We start from the raw sequence: 6000 nt of genomic DNA, 5'->3' as shown, positions 1-6000 counted from the left end.
GTTAAATCATGCCTTTTATTTAAAACAAAGTAATTTTAATTTAATTTGAAAGATGCGTTCATACAGTTTGGAAACCCTCTATAAATCACTCATTAACACTTCACCCTTTCAGGACTGCGTACATGCTCTCTCAGCCACCATTAGAAAAAACTAAGCTGAAATACATAGACCATATCCTATTTCTGGCTCAAATCCTGCTCACTTCCACCACTGCAACTCATTTAAATGAGATGAATCTGCTGCAAAGAGATGGTTTCCTGCTGCAGTGAAGGTATCTAGGCATCAGATACCAATGGCAAATTAATTTTGGAGATGACTGTGTTCTTAGGGTGTTATTTGGGAATACATGACTCATTCCCCCACACACTGCGGGGTGGAAGAGAAATCACATCACTTATTTCATTACATCGTGCCCATCACCATGCTAAGTAATATAACAAGTATGGCACTCTTTCCTCCCTAGCTAAAGGATAAGGGCTTTCTCTTATTCATTTTCCCATCATTCATAATTTAAAAGAGAAGAGGGAAAGAGACTGATCTGTGAAAGTGAATTGAGTAGTTTATAAGACTTTGATAAAGACAGGACCTCACCCAGAGATGCCTTTTATTCATATAAAGTTCAAGAGACAATTTTACCCTTTTACTCAGGACTTATTATAGGTTAAGTTGAATCAGGTTTGGATACCTTGGGAGCATATTTTTCTTAAAATCTATGGCTCTTCAATATAGTTTCATTTTTCATAGTGTTTAATTTCTTTTGCTTAGTATGACCACATTTTTTTCTTAAAATTTACAAGTTACATTATATCACTTCAATACTTGTCCATTTGGGGGTCATATGCATACCTCGAAACCACTGGGACAGAGGAACAAACGTGCCCCAGCTCCATTCCTAGATTTCAGAATAAACACTTTATTTAGGTTTTATATTACCACACGCTCTAATAAAGTATATGCATATATTAATCAAACTTGAAATTTATATTGTAAAAAGGATGTCTACATTAAAAAATTGCTGCCAGTTCAAAGCTCTGAGAAATTACGATTCAGGCTTCTTTTCCACCCCACTAATCCTGTCTCTCTCATTTATTTAAAAACTCACCAAGAAAGAACTTTTCCTTACTTCTCAAAGGAATAATTCTTTTACTGATGTCATCAGTACTTGGCACAGACTAGAAAATAGAATTTACTTCTTGTCTCCCAGTCACTCATATAGTAAATACGTCCTGCCCCAGCATTTTGGTGGCTTATTTTGACAGCACAGTTCTGGAAGCTGCAGCAGACATGAAGCCAGCCTTCAGCCAGCTCTAACACCACTGAACCACAGAGCATTTCAGTACAAAAGAAACATTCATCAGGGCTCCAACTATACAAATTATTTTAATCTAATCAAGTTTTAATAAATTGTTGTACAAAACTTTCTTATTTGTAGTAAGCAAGATATGTAGAAGTGATTATGTACTCATTTTCCTTCTCTAATCAATCATATGCTGATGACTTAGGCACATAATCTGGTTCATAAAACAGTATGTGGCGAGTTTGTGAGGGGAACATCCATCAAAGTCAGGGATGGGTGATTTTTATAATTTGCTCTTGTTGGTACACTTCCTATTGCATTAAACTTTAAAGAAGTTAATGACAATCTGAATTTTATTCCATGTATTTCTTTTTGTCGTGTAGCCAGACACATCACAGGTGATGCAGTGAGATGAGGAGCATGAGAAAGATCCTACTCTCCCAACAACATCCAAAGGATTTGGATTTTAATGGGCATCAGCACATCACAGCATGGCCAACTCAGCCTCCTACTGCTTCCCCTCTCCTCCTGTAGCTGGAGTTACAGCGCAGGTCAGACAGCGCTCACATGCCAGACTTGTTCTCCTGCTCTAAAGGCGAGTTTCACTTCGGTAGGGGATAGCAAGGAAAGCAGTCACTGTGAGACACCAAAGTCTGTTAACAAACTCTCTGGGCTATGCTCATCTCCTGAGAGCTTTGAGACCTGATCCCACGTTTTGCCTTTGGGATGGTGTCAAGTCCTTCAGGGTTTCCCTTTTTGTGGTCTCCTGGGGTGGCCCTCCATGGCTGCTGCAAGTCACCAGCCAAAGAGCTTGTTGTTTGGACTCCCAGAAAGTTATGACTCAATTACAATAAAACAGCGTGTCATTATTCCCCTCATATATGCATAAATATTGGTTCTTAAACCTCAAACATACACTGAGTTGTTTTCTTTTGGGTTTGGTTTGTTATTCTGCAATATTTATGTCCACTACCACGCTCAAATAATGAAAATGTCAGGGAATATAAGGCAATGTGCACCTGGCTTTCCGAGAGTCTAAAAATATAATACATTAAATGCAGTGCCCTTGTAATGGATAAATATATTTTCTAATTTTCATGATGACTTGCCACTCTAAACATTGTATTTCAGCAGTTTATATTACTAAATCCACCCACTCAATCTTTTGAAACAAGACTCACTACAGTCACAGTGACTACAGGTGATCTACTGTTTTTTCCCCCCGTGTCCCTCAACACACCTAGGCTCCAAGTATTGTTCCCTATTCATAAGTATATTACAAATTTCTCTACAGTATAAGTGTGAATCATCTTCACTTAGTAACATCCAGTTGTTTAGCAGTAGCAGCAATAAAAATGAAACTACAGAGAGATCCTGGGTAGCGTGTTGATAAACTGGTAGTGACCAGCATGATGGCTCCACCTGTCCCTCCAGGTTCTTGCCCCAATTTTGCACCTAGATTTTCTCACGATGGAGGAACACAGCTTTATAAAGTGAGCCAGCTTTCTGGTGAGACTCTCAAAAACCTGCAGCCTGGCACAGGACAGCACAGTTCATCTGAAATCAAGGAAACTTGTAATGGTCTTTCCCAGCTTCGGGGAACACCCAGGCTTTCCCACTGTCCTTGAGCTCTGCCTCAAGATTGTACAGGCAGAGCTTACCAGGAGCCTGCAGAGATGGAAACCAAATGCCTTTGGAGTCCCCTGCCAGCTTTGTCCTGTAGCCAAGATGGAGCAGTTCTCTGTGGGCATGGCAAGTGTTTCCAAAAACCCAGCTCAGTGTCCTTTATGCGGACACACATCTGTGCAAGGGTCTTTTCTTCTCCAGGATATAAACAGCTGGCTGACCAGGAACGAGTTTATGTTCACAATCATATCATTAAGACACATCAAATATATACATTCCCAGTGTCATTTTTAGAGTTGCTTTATAATGCTTAGTCTGCTGCTCGAGCTGCAACATGGCACAGGGAAATTGCAAGGAGTATGTGCATCAAACATTTTTTCAAATGCCCAGGTTACATTTTCTCAGCAAAAGAATCATTAACAGTAACATTTCTTCTTTCTCTCAGACCAGTCAAATGTCAGCTGCGATATTTTAGGAAACAAATCTTACCGTTTCTCTATACTCTGTATAGTCAATTGTAGAAGTATAACAGTACAGGTCCAGAACAATAGCATTTTGCTTTGTAACTGCATCAATCATCATCTAACAGGTGCAACAACAAAGAGTACAGCCCTATGACTCCATGGTTGTCTAATGACTTAACAGGTTTCACACTTCTTGCTGGAAAGAGAAACCAGGGAAAGGCAGTTTTTGAACTGAAACCCAATTGCATGCCCTAACAGCAAAGCCTGTAGTCAAATATTTGTGTATACTCATCTCTGCAAATATTAGGGCTTTAGAGTGGAAGTTACATAAAAGACTGGTAACGAGGGTCTCATCAAGTTCTATAAGCACAGAAACATCTAAAGCAGAATGCTGTATCTAATGCAAACACACAGAAATCAACAGGAAGAACTGGTTTAGAAAGGAACTTGTTTTTCTCCGAGCTTGTAGAATTCTATACAGAACATGTATTTACGGTTTGGTTGTTTCAGCATGCTCATGCCAAGCAAGACAGAACAAAAACAATTCTATACTACTGTCTTTATCTAACTGCAAAATAACCACAAGTAACTGGATATATTAAAGTTATATCACAATTTGCAAAAGTTCAGACATTCTTTCACAGCATGCCTACAATCACAAAGAATTAATCACTGACACAAAGTTTACAGCTTGGGTTACACAACATTTGCATTAACGAGGAAAATCAAATCTTCTGCAGATTTTATTTTTACTTGCTTTAAAATGTGCATATCATTAATAAATCCACATGTTTATATTCAAGAACCACATTCTAAATATGTTAGCATCCATAGATCCAGGTTAGCCTATTTAAGTGTAAATAGATTCAATAAATATATGTAAAGCGATCTTTGCAACTGCTCTGGAAGCTACTTCAGATGAAAACTAAACACAAACCTAAACCTCTAGAAAGAACAGCAGTCATAACTCTGGATTATTAAATATTATTATATAACCTGTCAGTAACCTTTTGTTCTTTAACAGCATTTTGACCAGCTTGCTGTACCCAAAACAAATTGTCTGCACTCAAGCATCGATTAATTTAAAATGAGTGACTATTTCCAAAGACATGATGTTGATGGAGCTACTTTGCTGAACAAGCAGAGATGAGAACTCTGAGGTGACACCGGGATAAATATCACAGGCTGTCCCTGGTTAACAACCCCCCAGCCAGGCAGCTGTGTGCTGGGGGGATTCTTCACCTGGCTCTCTCCCCCAGTAAAAGCAGCAACAAGGAAACCATCAAAGATTCCCCGAGCAAGATGTGATTGATATGGCAGAAATAACAGAGCCCGTTGCAGTACTGCTCCCAATAGGGATTGCTGGGCCATTAACTTTCCCTTTATGACTTTTCTCCTCTTTCCGCTACGTTTGAGCCTTGACTGAGCTTTGTTCCTCACCAGCGATGGGCTGAGGTGATGAGATGCATCGTGCCGGGGGGGTGGGGTGGGCAGCTGTGCCAGCCGGGGGCTCTGGGCAGTGGGTGCGATGGCTGGGAGCTGCCCAGAGCAGCACATCTCACACTGTGCATATCTGTCTGTCAACCCAAATCCAGGTCGCTGCCAGCGAAGGTGCTGTCTCTTGTTTAAACACAACAGAAAGAGTCCACAGCTACTGCTGTAACTTGAGGACTAAAGCTTTTTTCTCTTCCCTTGAAGGATAATTTTTTTTTTCAGCTCAGAAACTCTGTCTATTCCAACCTGTAACATTGAAATGCCAAGAGTATAATGTTGTTTTCCTCAGCTGGCGCCTGCTTTTCAAGGGAAAAGGGTGCCACTCCCGCACGTAAATCCCTTGCACAGAAGGTTGGGATCCTTTTCAACGTGACGTGCAGTGCATGTTTAACCGGTTTGCAAGTCTGGGACCTGTGGAACTACAACGTAAAACAGTGCCACGGGAAGACGTAAATCACTTCCAAAGGTTTTGCAGCCTTCTGCAGCGTGCTGGTTATGGGAAGGGGAGAAGGATGTGGGGGGTGAGATAGCGTAAGCCAGTCAAAACTTTCTGTTCTTTATTTTAGACTACAATGTGACATCATGGTTTTCCTATGTTTGTATTTCACTATACTTATATGAGAAAAAAAAAAAAAGATGAAAATCAGCTAAAGTCTGACAGAGGATTTAATTGAACTAGTTGCTCTTTATTGTAAGGTAGTTCAGCATAACTACTCCTTCAACACCACAAAAAGCTGGTGGGAAACGGGAACCGACTGTCCACCCCACGGCAGTCTGGAGCTGAGCAGGGGACTGTCACCTCCGCACCCGGGGCTGGGGCTCAGTGGCACCTCATGCCTTGGCTTCCATACTGTTGTTTGTTAGGGGGGAAAAAAAAACACCAAACAAAAACAAACGAACAAACCCTCAGTCAGAATTCAGGCTCTGAGAAGCACCCAGGAGGAGCTTTCATTGCACGTGTAGCACCACAGAAGTCCAAGCCCCGGTAGGTCTGACCGCACCGAACCCTTTGGTGGGACTGACGCTTTGAACTTGGCACTCTGAACCATGGACCCTGCTGCAGGGCACAGCGCGACCCCCGCGTCCCCTGCACCCTCTGCCGCCCTTGGGGTTTAGGTG

This window comes from Falco peregrinus, chromosome 2, assembly GCF_023634155.1.
Source record: "Falco peregrinus isolate bFalPer1 chromosome 2, bFalPer1.pri, whole genome shotgun sequence".
Classification (NCBI taxonomy): domain Eukaryota; kingdom Metazoa; phylum Chordata; class Aves; order Falconiformes; family Falconidae; genus Falco; species Falco peregrinus.
The sequence above is the reverse complement of the archived record's forward strand: the minus strand, read 5'-3'. Positions refer to the sequence as shown.